This window comes from Pan paniscus, chromosome 3 (assembly GCF_029289425.2).
Source record: "Pan paniscus chromosome 3, NHGRI_mPanPan1-v2.0_pri, whole genome shotgun sequence".
NCBI classification, from domain to species: Eukaryota; Metazoa; Chordata; class Mammalia; order Primates; family Hominidae; genus Pan; species Pan paniscus.
The window spans coordinates 178,251,939-178,278,563 of record NC_073252.2 but is presented as its reverse complement, the minus strand read 5'-3'; the positions used below and the strand labels follow the sequence as shown (position 1 = coordinate 178,278,563).

The 26,625-nt window shown below is 36.5% G+C and overlaps 1 protein-coding gene across 1 annotated transcript in view; it reads right to left on the bottom strand.

The window, feature by feature from the left end:
• TENM3 (teneurin transmembrane protein 3) overlaps positions 1 to 26,625 on the bottom strand; it is a 2,735,422-nt gene that overhangs the window by 2,270,966 nt on the left and 437,831 nt on the right. The window lies entirely within an intron of this gene.

The window sequence follows — 26,625 nt, the reverse complement described above, 5'->3', positions numbered from 1 at the left end:
TGGTCAATTTTTCAACCCAAAGGGTGATATTTCTCTCCATAAATTTGATTCCCAGTCAATATTTCTTACACATAATATGATCTAGGTACTTCACAGTTAAAAATAACCAAGGTTAAAATGTATCATAAATACATAGCATCATTAAACATCGGCCACATAAGGTGAGTTCTAGGTGTTTCACTGTTGAAGCTAAGTGTGTTACAGGCCTACTTGTCACTCTTTATTCTTAGAAAATTTCAACAAATAAATAGTGAAGCCCATTATTTACAGCTCCCGCTGTCAGAAGCTGCCATTCTTATCTCTATCCAAATAAGAGAATGTGCTACTTATTTTTGTAAGAGGATGTGGCCACTTTTATAATGCCCAAACATGATGTAATTCCAGTGAAGTTGATGGAATGCAGGTAGATTGTAAAGATATGAATGTCTAGGTTCATTCCAAATACATGATAATTTCCTGGGTATCATTTATTTCTAAATGTTTAATAAACCTGTACACTCTTTTCCCCGATTATATGACAATTCAAATGGTTTCAGACTGGATTCTAGCACACCGCTTTGCAGCACATGAGTGTCTTGCAATTGGGTGAAAAGCTGACACAATCTGATGTACAGAAAGTGGTCATGTGATAGCGGTCCACTCTCATCTTTCTAATGCACTCATTCACGTTGGGGCAGTCACTCATTCAACTGACTTCAATCTTTTTTTCTCTGCTACAGGATACTCCCTTTAAGTCTCTAATTCTTACTTTCCACTCAACTTTTTTATTTAAAACTTAATACACAGCATTTAACTTGTTGGTATTGCTTTGAACTCAGACTTCTGTTCAATAGAGTTCATTCCCTTCCCACCAACCCTTCACACCCAGAAACTGATGCTTCCTCATTATACTGGTGATGTCTAGAAATGTTGAGTTACCTGTGTCTGTGATCCTTTTTTTTTTTTAATTAAAAAAATAAGGGGGGTGCTGGGTGTGGTGGCTCACGCCTGTAATCCCAGCACTTTGGGAGGCTGAGGTGGGTGGATCATGAGGTCAGGAAATCGAGACCATCTTGGCTAACACGGTGAAACCCCGTCTTTACTAAAAATACAAAAAAAATTAGTTGGGCGTGGTGGCGGGCACCTGTAGTCCCAGCTACTTGGGAGGCTGAGACAGGAGAATGGCGTGAACCCGGGAGGCGGAGCTTACAGTGAGCACAGATCACGCCACTGCACTCCAGCCTGGGCTACAGAGCGAGACTCTGTCTCAAAAAAAAAAAAAAAAAAAAAAAAAAAAAAAAGTGTAGAGACACAGTCTTTCTAAGTTGCCTAGGCTGGACTGCAGTGGCATGATCATAGTTCACTGCAGCCTCGACCTCCTGTTCTCAAGTGATTCTCCAGCCTCAACCTGCCAAAGTGCTGGGATTACAGGCAGGAGCCACTGCACTCAGCAAAGACTCTGCTCTTTTATCACCTAAGTCCAGAGCACGAAGTATTGTGAGTCCTTCCTTTGCAGATTCCATTTGATTTGCTTCTTTCCTTTCCATTTTAACAATGAGATTTTATATACTAGCTCATAATCTAAACAACTGATCAGAACAAAAGCCTTGGAGCTGCTTTCCTGGCCTCCGTCCCTCTCATTCTGTCCACCCTGCTTGGTGTTATGCCACTAGTTTTATCCTGACTGCCCTGTTCAAGAATCTAACCTCGTTGAAATCTGTCCACGCATAGTTGTCAATGGTACACACAAAGGGTCCTTTTACTCAGGAGAATGGCTTTGCATGAATAGTGATGACAAATGTGTTATGAATTCGGATTTATGACTAACATTCGATTCGAAGCCAAAGGAGAAAAAAAAAAAGCAGTATTAATGGACATTTCGTAATGAATCCGTAGGCTTTTAGTACCTGTTGATTGTTCTGGTTAAAGGTGGTTTCCCAGTCACATTTTCTTCCATTTAATAGCAAATGGGGCAGTTTAGAAGTCTGTAGTAGACTTCGCTTTTAGATGCTCATTGCTATAGCTCAGGAGGAAAAAATGAAAATGGAAGTGATTGTTAGGAATGGAAACTTCCCCCCTTTTTTTTTTCTGAGGGAGAAACCTTTTTATGAATGGTAAGATTTTTTTTTTGTCCATTTGCTTTTTCTCTTGAATAAAATTCCTTTTAAAATCTGATCTATATATTCACTTTTTAAAATCTCAATGCTTTATTTTCAGTCAACTTATTAACAAAGTACAGCTCCAGGGGCTCTGTCCAGCCAACAATTTTATTTAATCACAAATTATAAATGTATATTTGGTATATGCATCACCCCCAACGTTTTAATAAATCAGCAATGGCTTCTGCCCTCTAAGAGCGCATTGTCTATACATCAATAATGATCAGGCTTTACTGAGCATGTCATGATGTGCAGATACTGTGCTCTGTGATTTACCTATAGTATCTCATTTAAGCCTCACCATAACCAAGCTTTACAGATGAGGAAACTGAGGACGAAAAACAAACTTGCCAAAAGACACATGAGTAAATTTTGAAATGAGAATTTTTATAGAATCTTCTCTGACTTCAAAGACCGGAAATATAACCTCCATGAAACACTGTATTCCCATGCTTCCTGTAATATAACACTTACCGAACTCAATTATGGAAAACTATCTGTATTCTCTTCTATTCCCTTGCTAAATATGAACTTCTTGAGGAAAGGATTTAGCTTATTAATCTTTAGTTTCAACAACACAATGTAAGACCCATCTAGCAACCAGTTAATAAATATGTTTGAACTGAACTAAGTACATTTTCTGAAATAGGATAGAGAATGCATATTCTTACAGGAAGAAACACAATACTTCATAGGTTAAACATATGATGTCTTAAGTAATCATTTATAAAACGTATTTCAAACGATTTGATCATGGAATACCACAAATTGCATTTTGCTGGGAGCTGACCATCACTGTTTTCTCTCTGAGAGGCAGAGTTCAAGAGCAAACCCCAGGGGCCAGTGTTTTACTAGCTGTGTGACAGGGGAACCCTCACTAGAATCATTTCATGGCTCATTTTCTTCATGTGTAAAACAGAAATGATGATAATAAAATGTTTACATAGATTTCATATGAGAATTACATCAATTAATTTATTAAAAAGCACTTAGGTCAGTGCCTGGCTTACTGCTAACAGTAAATGTTAGCTATTCTTATTACTTAGGCATAACATACAGCAGATCGCAAACATTTCAGTCTCAGATGGCTTTTATTTTGATTTACATATTCTTAAAATTATTGACTACCCAATAACTTTAATTTATTTAAGTTATACCTATTGTATTTACCATATTAGAAATTAAAACTGAGAGGATATAAAAAGATTTAATTAATTTAAAAGTAATATGAATAATCCCATACATGTTGACATAAAAATGATTATGAAAAATAACACTTTTAAAATAAAAGCATAGTGAGGGAAGAAGGCATTATTTTATATTTTTTGACATCAGTTTCTACATTGCAATGTAATATTGTAGCCTCTGGAAAACTCACTGTACACTGATGAATGAAAAAGGCAAATCACATCTTAGCACTATTAGTGGACATAGTTTTGAGCTTTTAGGACTCCCTAAAAGGAGATACAGAAACCCTAAGGTTCCCCAGACCAAACATGGAGAAACTGTTTTATAGAGAAGCTTCCGCAAGTAAATCTCATGTTTTTGAACACTGATGTTTACTGACAGCTCTTATTATTTCAGTGTGTATCCAATTGTGCATATTCCAACTGGTTCGAGGGTAGAATATTGTTTATTTTGGAAAGAAAACATACAGTTTTCTTCTCATTAAGACAAGAAATCCTAAGGTAAACAACCTTTCCCTCTAACCGGCTCCAGTGTGGTCTCTGCAGCTTCCCTTGACCCTGCTTTACAGCATGGATGTGCCTGGAGCCAGCTTGGGAAGCACAGAGTTTAAAACTAAATGAAAGAAAATTGGATTTCCCGTCGACTGCTTTCCTAGGAAACACTCTCAGGAGACACAATACATGTGGAAAAAAAAAGAAAAATCTTTTCATACAGTGCGTTATTTACAACATTTGGCTAAAAATGTTCTGAATACTTTAGATTTAAAAAACCGATGATGCAAGATAAAACAGACTATAAAATATTTTAGCTGACAAATAAATAGTTCCAGGGAATTATTTTTAAATTTTATGAAAAGAAAAAACATTTTGATATCTACCAAACTCAGGATGAAGTTTCTCACTTTTCAAGATTCTACTAAATTAGAGTATCATGGTTTTCCATAAAACAAACAAACAAAAAGCATCCCTTATGTTTTAAACTCTAAATATCAAAAATATCATTAATTTGTTTTTAAAAATTTACAAGAAAGGGACATATGAGATATTTAGCGCTGAACACATCTGGCCAGTGTGTTTTATTAAAAAAATAAAACAGCCAGCCGGGCGCAGTGGCTCATGCGTGTAATCCCAGCACTTTGCGAAGCCAAGGTGGGCAGATCACGAGGTCAGGAGTTTGAGACCAGCCTGGCCAGCATGGTGAAACCTTGTCTCTACTAAAGATACAAAAAAAAAAAAAAAAACCTTAGCTGGGCGTGGTGGCACATGCGTGTAATCCCAGCTACTCTGGAAGCTGAGGCAGGAGAATGGCTTGAACCTGGGAGGCGGAGTTTGCAGTGAGCTGAAATCTTGCCATTGTACTCCAGCCTCAGCTGCAGGGCAAGATTCCGTCTCAAAATAATAATAATAATAACAATAATACTAACTAGTTCGATAATGTCTCATTAGTCTTTATCTTCAAATCTCCTAAAACAAGATTTAGTATAATGTCAGTAATAATGGTAATGATATTTATTTAGTAATTACTATGTGCTAGATACTGTCCTAATGACTTCACACACATTTACCAATGAACACATTTACCCTTCATGATAGGTGTTACTAATTTCATCTTACAGATGTGTTAACTGAATAAGGAATAATTTAAGGCTGGGCGTGGTGGCTCACACCTGTAATCCCAACACTTTGGGAGGCCAAGGAGGGCAGATCAATTGAGTTTGAGACCAGCCTGGCCAACATGGTGAAACCTCATCTCTACTAAAAATACAAAAATTAGCTGGGCTTGGTGGCATATGCCTGTAATCCCAGCTACTTGGGAGGCTGAGGCAGGAGAATTGTTTGATCACGGGAGGCAGAGGTTGCAGTGAGCTGAAATTGTGCCATTGCACTCCAGCCGGGGCAACAAGAGCGAAACTCCATCTCAAAATAATAATAATAATAATAATAATAATAATAATAATAATTTAAGTAAGTTGTCCAAAGTCACAGAGATCTTGTGTTTGGAGCTAGAGTTTGATCCCCAGCAGCCTCTAAGTTAGAACCTGGATTCTCTACTGGTATGTCACATTTCCATACTTGGTAAATATTTGTTGCAAGAGAGATCATGAATGGCGTGGTTAAGTTTATGTCATTTTTTTCTTAAAATTTTAATGTAAACTTGGTTTTCTGTATAATTTATAAAAGAAAATGTATGTTTCATTGGCAGAATAGCAATTGGGTTTGGCAAACAATAAGAAGACAAAAATGACACCCTACAGGGAGCCTAACCAGTTGGTAAATACTTGAATGAACTGAGAGCCAGGAAATTACCCTGCATTTCTAATCCCATGAATTAAGCACATGTTTATGACACAACTTTATATATTATTTAATGTTAAATTCCTCCAACTTTTCTCTCTCTCTCTCTCTCCCCCTCCTTCCCTCTTTTGGGATAGGGTCTTGCTCTGTGTCCCAGGCTGAAGTGCAGTGGCACAATCATAGCTCACTGCAGCCTCAACCATTCAGGCTCAACAATCCTCCGACTTCAGCTTCCCAAGTAGCTGGTACTACAGGCACATGCCACCACACCCAGCTAGTTTTTTAATTTTTTGTAGAGGTAGGAACTCTTGATGTTCCCCCGGCTGGTCTCAAACTCCTGGGCTTAAGCGATCCTCCAACCATGGCCTCCCAAAGAGCCGGAATGACAGACATGAGCCACTCCACTTGACCTTCTCTCATTTTTTTTTAATATTGTTAAATAATCAGGATGTAACAAAAAATGGTCCTCCTGTAATCCTGGCACTTTGGTAGGCCAAGGCAGGAAGATTGCTTGAGGCTAGGAGCAATGTTTTTAAAGAGAAGGCTGTTTGAAAACAGCCTGGGCAGCATCGGGAGACCCAGTCTCTCTATAAAAAATTTTAAAAATAAAAATTAAAAATGTTCTTAATCACATGGATATTTCTAATTAAGTTAATTAGTAATTTAATAGTATCATCTATTCCTGTATCCATTTAAATTTAGAAGTTTTTAAGTCTTTGACTTTTCAACTAAAAATTGTCTAGTCACTAGACAATTCACTAGTCAGCTTCACTTGAATTTCCCACTGGAAGCTTTTTTTTTTTTTTTTTTCCCCTAACATTTCTACAGTTAAATCAATCACTTTACTCACCACCTTGTTCCTCTCCCTCTATGCCAGTCTCTAAGAATAGTGCCAACTTTGAAGGACTTGGCCCTGCCAGAGACTTGGGAGTCTTCTGAGATGGGTTCCTACCACCTCACTCTCCCAATCCAGTTAGCTGCCAAGTCATCAGTTTACCTTTTCAATAGCTATAAATATATCACTCTTGCTCCACTGCCACTGCCTGAGGTATGCTCCAACCCCCATCATCTTCCCCTGTATTACTCAAGCAGCCTCATAGCTGGTATCCACATCTCCATTCTGTCTTCCCTCCAACTCTTCTCCAGGCTGAGGCTGTCTATCAGCAGGCATCATCTTCCCAAATTAAAAATCTGATCATGTCCCACCTTGTTGAAAATCTTCAGTGGCGTTCAGTTTTCATGGGGTAAAATTAAAACTGCTTAACCTGATATACAACATCAAATGCAATCTGCTCTAGCCTACCTTTCTCTGTTCAGTTTTAACCGATTTCCTCTCCTCTCTGAAACTCGGAACCTCTTCTCTAGCCATTCTGTAGCTTTGGGAAAGTACAATGTATACCCCACATACTATCTTTGTTGATGCCTGGAATTTAGTCACCCAATTTCTTCACCAGCTCCTACTCATTTTTTTTTTTTTTTTTTTTTGCAATATATCTGCTCTAGAAGCTTTCTCTAACTTTTTCCTATTCCATTGCCTTTATTCTTTCTGCAGAGTGATATCAGGGACCACACATCCCCATGGCAGGTAGTGCTTAGTTTGGCATAGGGCTTCTCATTCTGTTTCCTCACCTGCTTTCTGCATGTACTGTGAAGGATAGAAGCATGCTCTTTTTTTTTTTTTTTTTCCAAGACTGAGTCTGTCTCTGCCGCCCAGGCTGGAGTGCAATGGCGCAATCTCAGCTCACTGCAACCTCCGCCTCCCGGGTTCAAGCGATTCTCCTGCCTCAACTTCCCGAGTAGCTGGGACTGCAGGTGCATGCCACCACACCCAGCCAACTTTTGTATTTTTAGTAGAGACGGGGTTTCACCATGCTGGCCAGGATGGTCTCGATCTTTTGACCTCGTGATCCACCCGCCTCGGCCTCCCAAAGTGCTGGGATTACAGGCATGAGCCACCACGCCCGGCCAACATACTCATCTTTGCATCCTCAGTACCCAGCACAGTGCCCAATCTATCATAGGCATTCAATAATTATATGTTTAACGAAAGTCAATATTATAAAGAAAAATAGAATTGCTTTTTTCCTGGTCTTATGCTTCAATAAATAAACGGTTATGTTGCCTAGGTAGTAATATGTTTTTACTAGCTTAATTACTGACTCTAACTTTGAATTCCTAAACAGTTTCAAATGATAACTGTTTGAATAGGAAAATCATAACTAATTTTTTTTTTCTTTGAGACAGGGTCTCACTCTGTCACCCAGGCTGCAGTGAAGTGCTGGGATTTCAGCTCATTGTATTCTTGACCTCCCCAGGCTCACTTAATCCTCCCACCTCAGCCTCCTGAGTGGCTGGGACCACAGGTGTGTGCCACCATGCCCGGATAATTTTTGTGCTTTAGTAGAGACAGGGTGTTGCCATGTTTGCCCAGGCTGGCCTTGAACTCCTGGGCTCAAGAGATCTGGCCACCTGTGCCTACCAAACTGCTAGGATTACAGGTGTGAGACACCATGCCTAGCTAAACATAGTGACTAGTTGAATTAAAAAATCTGTCAAGTTATGAGTTTATGCGATACAGATGGTCTCAACTTAGTATGGTCCAACTTACAATTTTTTGACTTTACTATGGTGCAAAGCAATATGCATTCAATAGAAGCAGAATTTCAAATTTCTAATGTTGATCTTTTCCCGGGCTGGCCATACGCAGTGCAATACACTCGCCAAGCTGGGCAGCGGCAGCAACCACAGCTCCCAGTCAGTCACACAATCATGAGAAAATAACCAATATTCTATGGTGTCCTGTGTTGCCCATGATTTTGTCCACATGTAGGTCTATTTAAGTGTTCTGGGCATGTTTAAGGTAAGCTGGGAAATACCATGATGTTTGGTTGGTGAAGGGTATTAAATGCATTTTCGACTTACAATATTTTTAATATACAATGTGCTCATCAGATAAAACCCCATCGTAAGTGGAGAAGCACCTGCATTGTGATGTTAGCTCCATGCACCCACTTCACCCGTGCTTTGCCTGATGCGTCTCTTCCATTTGGCCGTTTTTGAGTGGTATCCTTTATAAGAATAACCCAGTAATAGTAAGTTAAGTACTTTCTTGAGTTTTATAAGTGATTCTAGTAAATTATTGAACCTGAAGTAAAGGGTCATGGGTACCCTCAACGTTGTAGCCGATCACTCAGGAATACATTAGCCCTGATTTGCCACTGGTGTCTAACGTGTGGGCAGTCTTGTGGGACTGAGCCCTTAACCTGTGGGGTCTGCATTAACTCTGGGTAGTTGGTGTCAGAATTAAGTTAAATTGTGGAACACTCCGTTGTTGTCCAGAGAGTTGGAGAACTCCTTGGTGTGAGAAAAAAAAAAAAATCCACACATTTGGGATGAGAAGTATTGTAAGTAAAAACATTTCAATTGATTATTTAATAAATTAAAAAATATTACTCTTACACAGTAGATCAATGACAATAAGCTGAAATATAATGGACTGGAATCTCACTTCTAAGTTAAAACAAATTATTGGCATTGTGATTTTATTTCAAAATAGTATGGTCTTATCATCAACAGCATTCTCAAAGGATTCATTCACCAATTAATCTTGAAAGTAAAACACTTTGACATGGTTTCAAAATGTTTGAAACAACATTTATTTACATATTTTAAAGCTTGGCTGCAATGGCTGGAGGGCTCTCACAACATGTCTGCTATTCTGTGCATTAAGACACAGGTTTTTAGATCTCTGGTTCTAGAGTTAGCCTTGCCGGGATTTCCATTTTAGTGCTCTGTCACTTCCTCACTGCACAATTTTGGAAAAATCACTTAACTTCACTGAGCCTCAGTTTCTTAGCTGTAAAATAGGATCAGCCATTGTCTCTGCTTCTTTGGTTGTGGTGAGACTGATGTAAGACAGAACTCAATGCATTGTCAGACACAGTAAGGCTCTATAAGTGATTCCACTTATTGCTGATACTATTGTTTTTATTGTAATCTTACTATTATATTTAAAATTGAACTCCTTCATAACAAATCCCACTGAGCTCTACTTTATTCATAACCCACATGTGGCTGGCAGTCCTCCTGAGCAGCGGCATGATCAGCAATGCTTCAAGAGGCATGGAAGTATTCGAGAGCATCTGGCTCTTCAAAACCAGCTGGCCTGCCTCATAAACCCTACCTCCTGTTGTCCAAATTTCCAAAGTCAGCATGATACTGATAGGGGATTCAAGGAGAAGACAGTGCTGGCACTGAATAAGCAATAGCTCATGATTCTACAGGGTCACTTGTCATTGTCTTTCTCAAGATGGTAAACTCTTGATTTAACAATAAATGCCTTTGCCTAAATTACTCTAGCAAGACTTCCAGAGATGAGTTCTGTACTTTATACTGGTGTACGAGCATATGGTTAGCAATGCCTGCTCAAGGAATGAGTTGACGTGTTTGTGGGATAAGGACATGCAAATAGTCTGGCTAAAGGCCAGAATGAGATAATGATGAGGATGGCCAGCCAGGCGCATTGCAACTAGGATCACACAGGACTCTTGATCTTCCAAAGCTAGAATCAGAGCCAAAAACAAGGACTAAAAGAATGCCAGATAAAGGAAGGATATGTATTATTCCTTAACTCCGGCATCTCTCTTATAGTCCCTATCAATTTTTTCCTCTATTAAAGTATTATTTGTGTAACTGTTTTGCCCCCTCTACTTGATTATGAACTTCATCAAAGCAGGTTTTATGTCCCATGCTTCTATGTACATGAGGGCCAACAAAGAAAATTTGATAAGGGGAGACAAATAAATTATTGATACAATGTCCTCATTCAAGCTCACCTTTAAAATAGAATGTTAAATGTTGACGTGTATTAGATATTAGACATTGAGTAAATACGAAAATCATCTGAATAATTGCAGTAAGTGGCACTATTTCAATTACAAGAGAAGATTCTTACAATTACTATTTCCTATTTAAGTACAAAGATGAAGAGGTTAAAAAGTAATGTTCAGAGGTAATTATCATGGATCTTCAGTATTTAATCAGAGTAAAGGTAAATCACCTCCTAAATGAATTTGTAAGTGGTAGTAAGTGCTAAGACACCATTCAAGATACTACTGAAAGGGATGGGATAAGGTTAAAATGAGAAGAAATATTTAATACCCCAAGCAAGATAGAAACTTATTTACAGAAAACTGCAAGCAGAGGAGAATGTGTGACAAACCAGGTGGACCAAATACCCAATGTTATTTTTTAATTTTTTTTTTGTAGCATTGATTGAGTAGTGTCTCTAGAGAAGAAATGGAAGAGGAGTAAAATGAGTGGAAGAATGTAATGAGGTCCATAAAATCCCTGAAGACTAACTGGGTTTATAATCTAAATTAGATTAACAAAGTCTACACTCAATGGAGGATTCAATTAGGCAAGATCAATTATAATAACTGTACATTTTCAACAAGTTAAAAAAGAGAGGCAAAAGTGTATTACATCTAAATCAAATTATATTTTATGACAAGATTCCTGAGGACAGTAAAAAGGTGACAACAGGAAAGAATTAATTTGGGATTTCATAGACAACATTTTTATAAATGTACCTAAGTTCTTAATAGACATTTATCCATACAGAAATATGAAGCTAAAATATGAAGCACAGCTAGATAAGGAAGCTGGCCGATTGTTTTGCTTGGTTAATCACTTTTTATGCCTTACTGAAGGGCATTAGTGGGAATTACATCCTTTGCATTGGCAGAAAATTGTCTTTCACTTTATTTCATATTCTCTATATAAGTGATATTCTCTAAAAATTGTTGGAGACTTCTGCTGTGCTTAAAGGAACCTAGAATACATGTTCAGTCATGTGCAAATAATTATTTTAATCGATCCTTATTCCAAATAAGATTTTAGTGAGCTATCCAATATTTATACCAGTTTATTAAGAGATATTTCCATTTCCTAAAAATCAAAAAAAAGGAAGGAGGGAAGGGAGGGAAGGGAGGAGGGAAGGAAGGAAGGAGGGAAGGAAAGAAAATGATAGAAGAAAACAGAAAGACAAGAAAAAACTAACAAAGTTAATATTTTAAAATATATTTTTAATTATTCCCTCTACTGTTAGAGAAGAATATATAGAATAGTTTTTGATTAGCTGAAGAAAAGAAAATTGATAGAAAGTAAAATACAATTTAAATTTTTATGTATTCATTTTAAAAATCAGGTATGGAAATATTATTATGCAAAGAGCTGTCTGTCAACAGAGGCTAAGTTTTTGAATAGAAAAGTAGCAACATGGGTCTTGGTTGTGAATATTGAGCACTCAGTTACAAAAGAAATCCCAGATACGCTTCAAGAAATCTAGATATTAGCCAGGACAGAAATACAGGGAGGAAGACATCATCCTAGATGAGCACTGGTATGAGCGAGGGATTCATGGAGTCGGGTATGTGACATTCACTTTATTACTAGGGAAGGCAGTACCAAGAGCACTGGCAGTAAGGATGATGTTGTCTACTGGTTTCAGGGATGGGCCTAGGTGTCAGAAGATTTGGGCTTAACGTGTTACTGTGTGACCTTTTGCAAGTTATTTACTTCTGATTCTTCACTTGTAATGGAGTACGATACTATCTATGTTATTGCCAGGTTATAAGGATGAAATCTGGGCCATGTGTCCAGTGAAGTAACTTACAGATAAGAAAGTCATTTTAGATGGTATAAATGTTAATAAAAATTATGATTTGTGGCCAGGAACTGTGGCTCACGCCTATAATCCCAGCACGTTGGGAGGCCGAGGTGGGTGGACCACCTGAGGTTAGGAGTTCGAGACCAGCCTGGCCAACATGGTGAAACCCCATCTCTACTAAAAATACAAAAAAATTAGCCAGGCATGGTGGTGGGTGCCTGTAATCTCAGCTACTCAGGAAGCTGAGACAAGAGAATCGCTTGAACCCAGGAGGCAGAGGTTGCAGTGAGCCGAGATTGTGCCACTGCACTCCAGCCTGGGCAACAAGAGCAAAACTCTGTCTCAAAAAAATACATATGATTTGTTTGTTTTATTCTTGTTATTATCAATTTCATATTGTTTCTTTTACTTCTTCCTACCTAAAACAAGATTACAATCAAAACTGTTCAATGAAACGAAATCTACAGGGAGAGGTGAAATGGCCCCAGCTTTAAAGTAGAAGACTGGGATGCAGACTGGCTTGCATGTATTTAGACTTTGCAATGACTAACCTGAATGTCTCAGTTGAGGAAATTTTTCAAATTTTGATTTCACATAAAGTATTTGCTTCCATCTGCTTTTGAGAATGCTGTTAAATATGCTTGACAAGGGAGATGGGTAAAGATTGTGTGATTGCTACTTCCAAAGGAGACAGAGAGGAAAAAAATAACTAAACTGGTTTATTTAGTTAAAGTGATCAGAATAGTAGTTTTTTTAATGTAAAGCTTCAGTATTTATCTTTTAAAGAAAATAATTATAATTAATTAAATATTCCCTAGTGCATATATTCCCAAAGAAACATAGGAAATTGGCATTGATGTCATGAAAGATGACACAGTCACATTGGTATTTAGTAAATCATTCTGAGTTCTTGCCTATTTTGACAACCCTTAAAAAACTGATGAGTACTGAAGAAGATGCAGCCTTAGATGAGTGCCATGGGGGTGAAAATGCAAGTGAAAAAGTACGACAGATTGCTTAAAAATTACTCCTTTCATTTCTTCAGTAGTGAAGATTTGATTAAGTTATAAGTCCACATCTCTCTCTAAGCAGAAAAGCAATAGAAACAAATCACTAGAAAAAAAATCAATAACTTTGAAAACATAATTAAATATTCTGTAAGTAATAACCATGAAATTAAAGGCAAATGATATTCTGGGAAAATATTTGCAGCAAATATACTAACTGGTTTACAACATAATCTCTACAAAAATTGTAGTGATAAAAAAGTCTTACATTCCAACATAAGCATTAGACAAATAATACAAACAGATAATATGCAGAAATAAAAAGCGAAGAGTCTGACTCCAACCTCAATCAATAAATTAAAAAGTGAAAAAGCAAATTACCATTCTTTACCAAACTAGCCTTTTTGTTTTCTCTAAAAGTTGTAAAGGATCTGTATTGCTGGAGTGGGAATAAGAAAACGCATATACCCCTATACCATAGGGGTATTTCGGAAGGACAATTTTAAATGTGTCTTAAATATCTGTAAAAGTCTCTGGAAGTTCACAACAAAAGTTTATTAATTTCTTATTTTATCAAGGATTGACTGAACCAGTTTTCTCTGCTACATTCTTTACAAATTTTGGAAAATAGTTAGTGCATAAATTTTTATAATTACAGTCTTGGGAGATAACACTTTAGTCAATGACAGGCCATATGTATGACGGTTGTCCTATAAGGTACAGTATTTCTATTGTACCTCCTTAAGTTTAGTTATGTTTAGATGCACAGATATTTACCACTGTGTTACAATTGCCTACAGTATTCAGTTGAGTCACATGCTGTACGGGTTTGTAGCCTAGGAGCAATAGGCCATAGTATATAGCCCAGGTTTGTAGCAGGCTGTACAATCTAGGTTTGTGTAAGCACATTCTATGATATTCACACAATGACGAAATTGCCTCAAGATGCATTTTCTCAGAACATATCCCAGTCATTAGGCGACACATGACTATAATTAAATTGTTGCAAAAATACCACTTCCATCTAGTACAAAAATAAATTATATGCAATGCCAAACATACTTCTAAATATTTTAATTTCTTTGAGACATTCTAGTGTCCAGTAGACACAGCTATACAATGGCTGTATTACAAGACATGCCTGTAATTTTTACTTCCTGTATATAATATGAATTTTAGAGATCACTCAAAATTAATCTTTGACACATTCAAACTACTAGAATATCTAGAAGTTAAATTCAGATGTAACACTTAATAAGTATCCAGATTTCTTGGGGAAAAAAGACAAAACCCAGTACGCATGCATGATGGGTTTTATTTTCTTATGCTTCTACAATCACAGAAGTTGCTGTGGCACCATCTTGGGTCTCAGAATAAATATTCATGGAGGAGAGCCAACATGTAGAGGAGTGAGAAATGCATGCTCCCAATTCGCCCTGAAATTCATTTTATTTGATTTCATGTATTTGAATTTTCTAGAAAAAAAGCAAAACTATAAAGACAGAAAGCAGATAATTGGTTTCTGGGGCAGTGGATAGGAATTAGCTATAAATGGACACGAGGCATTTTTAGAGTGATGAAAGGAGGCTAAAATGAATTGTTATTGATGGTTACATAAGTGCACTACAACACACGAACAGCAAACTTAACATGGGTGAATGTTATGTAAATTTATCTAAATTATGCCTCAATAAAGCTGTTTTTAAAAATGAATGTAATTTATATTTGCTGCATTTGTAGATATATTTGACTTATTTCTGTGATATTTTGTGTTTTATGATTATCAAGCTTTTTTTTCCCATTGCGTCAGATAGGTAAAATTCTCCTGGCAATTTAGCCCATACTAATATAACTGAAATTCATAAATTTTAAAATTTCCCTGTATCCACATCTTAGCAAAATATACATCTTAAATGCTGATCCAGATGATTATCTTCTTATGCCTTTACTTCCCTCTGATCTACACATGAGAATCCATCCTTCTCACTCTCAACCATATTTGTATTTTATTGCAAAATCCAGAGAATTATGGGAACAGTCTTGAAAGTCATCCCTCATTTAAACAACAATGTATGCTTCTAACATCTCGCCTCACTCATAATTTCTCTACATTTGTCACTATACTCAACTTTCTTTTCTTTTTTATTTTTCTTTTTTTTTTTTTTGAGACAGAGTCTTACTCTGCCTTCCAGGCTGGAGTGCAATGGCATGATCTCGGCTCACTGCCACCTTCGCCTCCCGGGTTCAAGCGATTCTCCTGCCTCAGCCTCCCAAGTAGCTGGAACTACAGGCTCGGGCCACCACTCCCAGCTAATTTTTATATTTTTAGTAAAGACAGGGTTTCACCATGTTGGCCCGGCTGGTCTTAAACTCTTGACCTCAAGTGATCCGTCCACCTCGGCCTCGCAAAGTGTTGGGATTACAGGCGTGAGCCACCAAGCTAGGCCCCTCAACTTCCTTTTCTTTGTTTTGGCATCTCTCAGGTTGAATTTGGTGAGAGGCCCAAGAGCCCATGCTGAGTCTCGTCCTTCTAAAGCCCTTCACTAAGCATTGTGTTGTTCAGTGAATGTTCCTCCTCTGGATTCACGTTACTACTCACTAGCACCTCATTTGACGGTGGATGTAGACTCATTTGCATGCTTATTTCCTGTTTTATGTTTATGCCGACCTTCTTAAATAAAATAAATCCTTTATGAGTTCTACCTCATTTTATTCCCCTTTTTCACCACTTTGACCATACTGATTCCCCCAAAACCTGTTCTAGAAAATGTATTTAATAATGTTGATGATGACAATGATGTCTAATGTCAATAATGATATGGTAAAAAGTTTCTGTTTCCGGAATTTTTTTTTACATTCAATAAAGATACAATACATAGATGAAGTATAATTTTAAAACATGGTCACTTTCGGAATTCTGACAATCTTTGAAAAACCAAAAGAGGCAAAATAGAATTTTGATCCTGATATACCTTATCCAAACTTGAAAGAGCAAGTGATTAAGATAACAAAGAAGACTTGATATTCTTGATATTTGGTCTGTGATGGAATGGCCTGGGGGACAACCCAATAAGCAGAGAGCTGGCCAGTAAGGTATAAACTGGAAATAAGCATTTAATTACTGTACCCAAATATCATAAATTTAGAGTAATGAAAATAATATCTGAGGTCATTTAACTTGGATGATATCTCCATTTCTGATTTGTCCTACATGTATTGGGACAAATGTTATATTTATGCCAAATAATCACAATATCTTTTATAGGACAATCAATTGTTTAATTTCTTCCCAATATTTAAGATGGCTTGTAAGTAAGAGGTGGGAGAAACTAGTTTGAAAACAATAAATTTCTTTTTTTAACACTGTAATCAATATATGGGGATAGTTTTAATATTAAAAATCTTAAAATACATTTAAAAATATCCCCAATATATGGGGATAGCTTTAATATTAAAAATCACTAACAAATTGAAGGCAGGTTAATTAGACTTCACAATTATAGGCATGTGTCAGTGACTTCCATCCATACCCCTTTTTTGTATTAGCAATGCTCTCTGCTGTAGGAAATTGTATATTATGAAGATGGCATATCATGGAAATGGCCAACTTGGTAAGAACCAAAGGATGGGTACAGATGCCCACATTAATTCCAAACAAGGGGTAATAAAGTCAAAGTGTCCATGGCTTAGGTGGGCAGCTCATACTGAAGCTTCTGATTTACTTCCCTATTTTGTTCAAGGAATCCAGAATCAAGGCTTAGAAGGCTGTATGTGTAGATGGAAAAGGGATCTTTAATTTTTCCGGAAAAAAAAAGATAAGGAAATTTTTATCCTTAGATAGAGAGCACAAATGACAGAGACCCAAGCAATGATATCCAAAGAAGATTTCTTCTGAATAAAATTATTTTTTTTTCCTAAAAAGGAAAACTTATTCTAATTGAAATTCCTTCATCTGGTATTCGTGACTATGATTTTACTAATTAAAAATTAAACTTTAAAAATTCAGAGAGTAAGCACCTGACAGAACTTGATATTACAAGGAAAAACAACAACAAAAAGAGGATTTTTAATCTATGAAACAAATGGCAAATTACCAAATGACTTTAGGAAGTGAACCTATTCTGGACTTAGGGTGACCAATGTATCCTTGTTGGCCTGGAGATGTCCTAGTTTGGACACTGAAATTGTTTATCCCAGGAAATCACTCTGTCCCAGTTAAACTAGAACATCAGTTACATTGTGGCTAGAACATAATACTAGTAACTAACATAGACTGGCCTTCCACCTAGAAAATGATGGTGCTACCTTTAAATATGAAGGGTGTGCATCCGGAGGAGACATGCTTTTCCAAATAGCATATGGTGGAGGACTTCTCAAACGGGAAATGAAAATTCTCCAACCCTGAGACTCAGGCACGTGAACTTCTTGATTAATGATTGTCTCGTTTGCCCAATATGTTCACCAGGTCTGTGGTGCGGGCCAGAAGCCAGCCACTACTCATGTTCCCCCCAAAAGAGTGAAACACCTGAAAGTTTAAGCTGGACCATTTCATCTGTTCTGGATTATAACTCAGGTTTAAACACTCAACCTAAACATATCACAGGACCTGACATATTGGTCAGGAATAATTCTCTGTTGTTTTATATATTTTCAAAGTACTTATTTAGTAAAGTATTTAGACATGTTTCTGCAATAAGACTCGAAAGCACAATATAGAGCACATGGCTTGTTGGAAAGAGGTATACTGATACTTTTGATCATAAATATTTCCATGATCGGCACAAAAGTATAAAAATTTTCCTTAGAGTATCGAACTGCATAAGGACAGAATGATCATCCCACGTAAGGCATGATTGGAAGAAGGAAGTTAGTTATTCTATAGTTCTCTTATGTAACATCATTTCCTTTACATTTCCAGGCAGATAGTCCTGCCTTCCCAGCTGGGGGATGCAAACAGTGATCAGATATAGGTGGAAGAACAGGTGAAAGGGGTGGGACTAAAGGAATGGCTCATTTTGTTCCCAAAAGGTGTGCTAAAGAAATAAGGGGAGCTGGGTGCACATATTATGTACACATAGGATTTGATCTGAATATTTCTTGATTGCATCAATTAGATTTTTTCCTAGTTTACATACTAACACATGTCTGATATGACTATCCTGACTATAGATATCATCAAGCTAGTTAAAATAACTCTACTTAAATCAACAGTCTATCTAAGGGAATTATAAATTAGGAAAAATGTACAATCTTTAAACTACCGAGAAGTATGAAGTAATGACAGATTATTAAATCAATTAAAGAAGGGCTGGATAAACCTGACAATGTAAGTCTGTGTCAAGGGGAAGAACATATTCCTGTCAAAACTATAAAAATTCAGTTGGTTCTCCAGATATTTTGGTAACATTCATATGTTCAAATGCACAGCTGTTTGGATTTGCCATGCAGACAAAACATGCTAATGATTGCCTGGATTGATTCAGTTTGTTCATCTCTCCTTCAAATGACTAACGCTATGTGGGCAGTCTTAATATTCACCAGTTTGTCTGATGATGTCTTGAAAAAAAAAGACGGAAAACATTTCTGGAAAATATTTTTCTGAAAAGCTAATGTCTTGGAATCCCAGTCTTGGGAATCCCAGCTGCCTAAAAGGTGTGTGTGTGTGTGTGTGTGTATGTATGTTTATGTTTGAAAGAAATGTGTAAGAGGTAGGAAATCTATAGCTGGGATAGATAACTGATTGCAGAACAATCAGTTATCCCAAGCTATGTATACAGAGTTGAGCAGGTCTTGATATAATTTGATTTTGAAACAGTCAATAGTAAAATAAGATCACAGGTTTTTGCATGCATTTTTTTTTACCATTAAAGGCAGTTTCCCTGTTCAATCGATGCTTACCACTGTAGCCTGTTGCTTTATATTTGTTCCTAATTTTAACATTAATGTTCCCTGCAAATGTTCCTCAAATAATCTGGTTATAAGACCAAGTTTCCATTTACTCTTAGAGAACAGGAGTGTCAGTCACACTTTCATCCCAGGCAGTGATCAGGATTGGACTTCATGGCTGCCTGTGCCATTAATGTTAAGAGAATTTCAAGAACCAATGTTTTGTGGAGATTTCAAAATACTCAGTAGAATGACCTCAAACACAATAAAGGATATTATAGAATATTCTAGTCTACAAAGTATTATATACAATTATATTCTCATATTTCTCATCACAAAACGTGGTTCTTTTTCAAAATGTGGAAAATATATCTTAAGATACATGAAATCTCAAGACCTTTATCACTTTAATTGTATTATAAATAACTAGTTTTGTTATGTAGACAGAGTACCATTCTTTCAAAAAACACTAAGTTGCCAATCAACATGCATTTTAGAGAAGGATTGTGGATTTTAGAATTGGGAAGTGAATGAGATTATGTTTTAGTAGTTTGCTCTATTCCAACTAGCCCTTTCCCCTCCCATGATTTTCTAACTGACTTTATTGTTGTTGTTCATTCATAAAATCACTTTTACTGATGAGTTCTTGTGAAATTAGAAAGCTCCCACATTTATTTATTTATTTATTTATTTATTTATTTATTTTTTGAGATGGAGTCTCGCTCTGTTACCCAGGCTGGAGTGCAGTGGCATGAGCTCTGCTCACTGCAACCTCCGCCTCCCAGGTGCAAGCAATTCTTCTGCCTCAGCCACCTGAGCAGCTGGGATTACAGGCATGCACCACCATGCCCAGTTAATTTTTGTAATTTTAGTAGAGACGGGGTTTCATCATGTTGGCCAGGCTGGTCTTGAACTCCTGATCTCAAATGATCCACTCGCCTTGGCCTCCCAAAGTGCTGGGATTACAGGCATGAGCCACTGTGCCCCGCCCCCTTATTTCTTTAGCACACCTTTTGGGAACAAAATGAGCCATTCATTTAATCCCACTTCCTTTCACCTCCTCTTCCACCTGTATGTGATGACTGTTTGCATCCCCCAGCTGGAAAGGCAGGACTATCTGCCTGGAAATGTAATCATATCACATTGGGGTAAAAAAGAAAATTAATATTGATTGAAAAGCCTCCAGATTCTGACAGTATCTTAAATGGCATATCTTTTATCATCTCTGAGACACAAAATCTGATTTACTAATGAAACAAAACCTCTGAAATGAAATATTTAGCAACTTGTTTAAGGGCACACAGTAAGTGTCAGGGCTGATATTCAAGCTGGGATCTATCTTATGGAAAGGCCTTGGCTCTCGTATTACCTCTCACTAATCATCTTCAGAAGTAAATGTAAGAAGTTTAAATTATAAAAATTTCTTATTAACTTTAGATCAAGATGGAAGGTTCCTGTAATTCCTGCCTAGCTTGAATGTTTGATGATTCTATTGAACAAGATACTTTGGTTCGACCTATGGTCTTGCTCATAAGATACGTGATATTGAACAAGTCATTTCACCTTTCTCAAACTTAACTACACATCTAGAAAATACAAGAATTGAACAGAAATCTCCAAACAGAAAACTGGTATGATTATCTATGAGATACAATAGTATATTATTCTTATTCTACCAATATTCTCAAAATTAGATTTTAGCTAAAACATGTTGACTGCCTCATTTAAAAATATGTTCCTCTTTTGGAATGCAAATGATTCTAATAGTTGTCATTTGTTGTTTGAGTCTCTTATATGATTCAAAATAATATAAAATTCCAAGTCACTCAAAAATGGCGATTTGAGAATATATGTTAAATATGAAAGACCTTAGAGACAATTAATCATCAAAATACTGAGAACAACTGCATATCCACAAATGGTGAAGATAGAGGCATATGAAACTCAGCATTCTTAAATAATAATTACCAGAATGTAATTTCAGTAGTTGTATAAAGGCATAATCTTATTGTAATATAACTACACAAAACAGTTTGTAGTTAACTTGAAAGACCCATGTGCTAAATCCACAACTTAAATCAAACTACATCTCATATAAATGAAGTAAATCTAGTTATTGTCTTTACTTACCTCTTGGAAGCAATTAGAAGCAAATAGAAAATGCTACTAACCATGACTAATCCAGGAAGAATGCAGTGATAGTTGGGACTTACCAAAAGCAAAGAACAGAACAATTTCTAATATTTTTAGCTTTCAGAAATTTCATATTTCATATTTCAATTTCATATTTCAGAAATAGGTAAATTTCTGAAATAAAATTTAATGAAAATTATGTGACCTCTCGGTATAAAATACTTATTATAATAATTTGTTAAGTGACATAGAGAAAATGGCAAAGGGAAATAAAATATAGGTAAATGGAAGTTATTTGGCTGGGTAGAGGGTTCATAACTGCTCAATCTATTATTAAAAGCGGATGAATGGTTAGATCCATTTCTGTGATGCACATGTGCAATGCACCAAGGATGAACCAATTCCCTATGATTGAAATTGCTTAAAAATACAAACAAACCAATGGAAAATCATGTGCAATAATTATGTACAATAATTCAAAATTGTAATGCCTTACAATTTTGAGATAGGGAAGAATTTATTTTTACAGAAACATGAGCTTTGTAATTATGGTAGAGAATAAGATAATTTCATTTAAGTAAAAGAAAAAAGGATTAAGCACATTGTGTAATACTGCAGATAAAAAATTAAAATACAGAGTTTCCATATTGGCAATATGCCAATGCATATTGGCATATGCATTAACATGCATAAATTAAAAATTAAAGTAATACTGGATATTATAATTGTTAAACAAGCATTTAGCACAGTATTGACAATTCTTGTCACAGTTTATAACATTTAATTCACAATCAGTGAGTGGAAAATGTGTTCTTTTCTAAATAAAACATTATTTCCTTTTTATATGGCCTATTGGAAAGCAAGTAAAATCATTAATAAATAACTAAGCACCTTAGAAATAAGGTTGATGACTGAAGAACAGCCAGAATTTGAGAGCCAGATGTGTTCTGATCCTTCTTTAAAAAACATCCTTAAGAGAATAGAGAGGCATTTCTAGTTACTACTTTGATCAATTAAGCAGATGCTAATCAAAGTAATCTAAATAGAATTATATCCAAAGTTTAATATGGATAGAGAAACTAAGACAGTCTTCATTTGTCACCATCATCATCAGCAGCATCAAACACCATTGCCAAATTCATCATCTTTATTGCCATCCTCATCAGTGGTAGTGTTATACTTCTGAAACACACAACTCAAGGATTGTAGTGTTATGAGCAAAAGTGAGTTCATCTAGAGTGTGGAGGGAAAACATAATGTTGAAATACAACTTTAAACAAGACAGCATATGCTATTTACTGCTAGGAGATGGCAGCATCACGTAGCATGCAGCCATCTAAGTGGCCATCATTCAATGGCAACAAAGACAGAGTACAACATCTAAGGCGAAGAGACAGAAATATGAACAGCAGTTGCCCCTGCAAACCACAGCCACAGCTGCTACCCAGAAGACATACTACAAGTGAGCTTCCAATGCAAACTGTTTGATGTTAAATCACAGAGAGAGGAGCCAAGCTCTCTTCAGGTTTTGAATAAAACTCTGTTAAAATCAGTGCCGTGTTCAAGATCAATAATTGCTGTTTCATCATCAAAATACAAATACAATTATTTGTAATATGAATTAATTGTATGAGAGTACTCCAGGTTATTCTAATACTTTGAATCACTTCCAATCTGATACAGGTTTGTAAGTTATAGAATTAGAATTCATATCCTCATTTATTTGACAGAAGCCAAGAGAAATCTGTACCATATGGTCAACTAAAGATAATATTATCAAATTCAGTATATAACTCCTGATGTTCTAATATGTCCTATTCAGTTATTTTACATCCATTGTTATGGTTAATTGGAAAAAGAGCAACCTTATATCTGACAGTGTTATAGATTGTTGTAGGTACCACACACATACAATTTTGTATGAAACAATGTTCCTTCCCTAATGGAAATGACATTCTAGAGGTCAAGAAAGGCATTAAACAAATAAACTAATAAATAATCATAAAATTCATAATTTTCAATCAATGACAGAAAAAAATAAACAGCACTGGAATAAAAAAATGCTTTTAAATGTATTGGTTAAGAAGGTAATTTCTAAGGCTTTCTAAGGAGATAATATTGAGAGAAAAACCCAAAGTACGGAAAGGAAGCAGTCATGTAAAAAACCAAGGAAAAAGCAGTCTAGGCACATGGAAAGGCAAATTTAAAAGCCTGGAGGCAGAAAAGACCATCCTGTGCGTATCCGAAAATGTATCTGCAGGCTAATGTGGCCAGAAGGTTGGAGGGAGAGTGTAGGAACACAATGTTAGAGAAGTTGGTTAGGGATACATGCAAGGCATTAAAGACAGGGAAGATGGGCTGCACATGATGTTAAGTTTAGCAGGAAGCCAGAAAAGAAATTGAAGCAGGAGAGCAACAGGATTGGATTCATATCTTTCAAAGGTGATTCTAGTCCTTGGAGAGTTAATGAAATGCAGATTAGGCCAGGGGTGGGAAGCTGTGACAGAATAAGACTGGTTAGGAGGGTATGGCTGGAGTTCAAGCAAAAGATGGTACCAGCATAGACTGAGATGTCATCCATAATGATGGAGGCACAGGGCTGGGTGCAATATATTTTGGAGGTAGAATCTGCATACTTGGATTTGATGTGAAGGGTAATTAAAAGAAGACTCAAAATATTAACTTGGTAACTGATTTTCACTACTATTTGGATGAATGATTCAATTTACTATGATGGGGAAGAAACCAGTTCAAAGATCTTGAAGCATTTAGGGTTGGACATGCTACATTTGAGATGCCTATGAGACATCCAGGGAAACTCAATTTTATGTCCTCACCTAAAAATGTGAAGAGAGATATAGGTTGGCACCATAAAATTTTTAAAAATATGAACAAGTAGATGGTATTTAAAACTGTGGCATATAATCTGGCAATCCCACTGCTAGGTATATACCCAAAGTTATATACAAGATACACCTAGATGGTATTTAAACCTGTGTCTTATAATCTGGCAATTCTACTTCTAGGTATACACCAGAAGGTGTATACTGGAAAGGAAATCAGTATATGGAGGAGATACCTTCACTCCCATATTTATTGCAGCACTGTTCACAATAACCAAGATTTGAAGTCAACCTAAGTGTTTATCAACAGAGGAATAAATAAAGAAAATGTGGTACAGATATACGATAGAATACTATTTAGTCATAAAAAATGAAATTCTGTCATTTGCAACATCATAGATGGAGCTGCACCATTATGTTAATAAAACAGGCACAGAAAGACAAATTTTGCAAGTCTCATATATGGGAACTAAAAAATAAAATAATTAAACTCATGGAGACAGAGAGTAGAAGGGTGGTTACCAGAGGCTGGGAAGCGTAGCAGGGAGTGTGGCAAAAAATGGGGATTCTTAACGGGTACAAAATACAGTTAGACAGAATTAATAAAATCTAGTGTTTGATAGCACAACAGAGTGATGGCACTCAATAATTTACTGTATATGTTAAAATAAATAAAAGAGTGAAAGTGGCATGTTCCTAACACAAAGAAATGATAAATGCTTGAGTTAATGAATATCCCCAATTACCATGATTTGATCATTGCACATTGTATGGCTGTATCAAAACATAACAGGTACCTTATAAATACATACATGTATCTACTATGTACCAATAATAAAAAAAACTAAAACGGTGGGCAAAGAGATAACCAACAGATAGTATAGCTTGAGATAAAGGTGGTCAGGATTTCACCTGCGAAGTATGGGTAGAGGAAAGTCAGAAAAAGGATGGAAGCGCAAGATCCAGCAAAGTCAAAAGAATGGTGTGGCTCCATGGAAGGGTTTCAGGAAGGAGGAAGCAAAGGATTGTTTTCAAACGATTGTTTTCAAACCTGTTGGAAAATCTGTGATAATATAATCAGGAAACATAGGATAATGCAGGATCAATTGTTGTCCCTGATAAGACAAGTGTCAGTGGATTGATGGGGAGAGAATTCAGTTTGGGGTGGATAGAGGTGTCAGTGAGAAGAGAGGAACAGGGGACAAAGAAAGTGTAGAATGTGATTTTAAGACAAGTAATAGACTGATAAACAAGGAAGAGAATTCCTTGCATAAGGCTGGGGATACGGGGTCCAGAACATCTGAGAGGAATTTTAACAGGAAGAAGATGGGAATGGTTGCTATGAATGTAAGTGTTTTCAGTTCCAGTGAACCATGAGGATACTGCTGTCCAGTGGCTTCCCTTTCTTTACTAAGTGTGAGGAAAGGGCACACGGGAGAGGAGGAGATGGCCTAACGAGACAGGGTAAAATTGGTCATCTCAAATTATGGGGAAGGAAAATGCTGGAACAGCATGATTGCAAGAAGTGTTAATTATCCATTTGAGTTCAATAATCTACGAATTTAAAGGAAAATTGGTCAGTTGGTTTTGTGGGCTCTCTCTCTCTCTCTCTCTCTCTCATTCTCTCTGTCTCTCTCTGTCTTTAGAAACCTAAAGCTGCTTGCGTTTGAGGCATGGAGAATCTGATTTGAACACAACAAATAAATTCTAGTTGCAATCTTGGCATTTTTCTTAACTTTTCCAAATATGTTTGCTCTTTTATGCCTACCTGTTGCCATTTGCAGATTTGTTATTTTCTCATTTCTTCTGTGCCTTTTTTTAACCTGTGCCTTTTTTAAACTTGAAATTTATGTCTCAATGAATTCACAGTCACAGGTAAAAAAAAATCAGTATGTATGAATATGCAGGCGCCAATTATATAGGACTCACATGTATTTGTATATGTGTATACATAAAAATATATGAATTAGAAAGCTCTAAAATTAAACAACTGTGTGTGTGTGTGTGTATTGTCCCTCCATTTACAATCTTCCTTTTTTTTTTTTTTGCTCATCTATTCCATTTATTTTTTTATTTTATTTTTTTAAATTATACTTTAACTTTTAGGGTACATGTGCACAATGTGCAGGTTACTAACCTATGTATACATGTGCCATGCTGATGTGCTGCACCCACTAACTCGTCATCTAGCATTAGGTATATCTCCTAATGCTATCCCTCCCCCCTACCCCCACCCCACAACAGTCCCCAGAGTGTGATGTTCTCCTTCCTGTGTCCATGTGTTCTCATTGTTCAATTCCCACCTATGAGTGAGAATATGCGGTGTTTGGTTTTTTGTTCTTGCGATAGTTTACTGAGAATGATGATTTCCAATTTCATCCATGTCCCTACAAAGGACATGAACTCATTTTTTATGGCTGCATAGTATTCCATGGTATATATGTGCCACATTTTCTTAATCCAGTC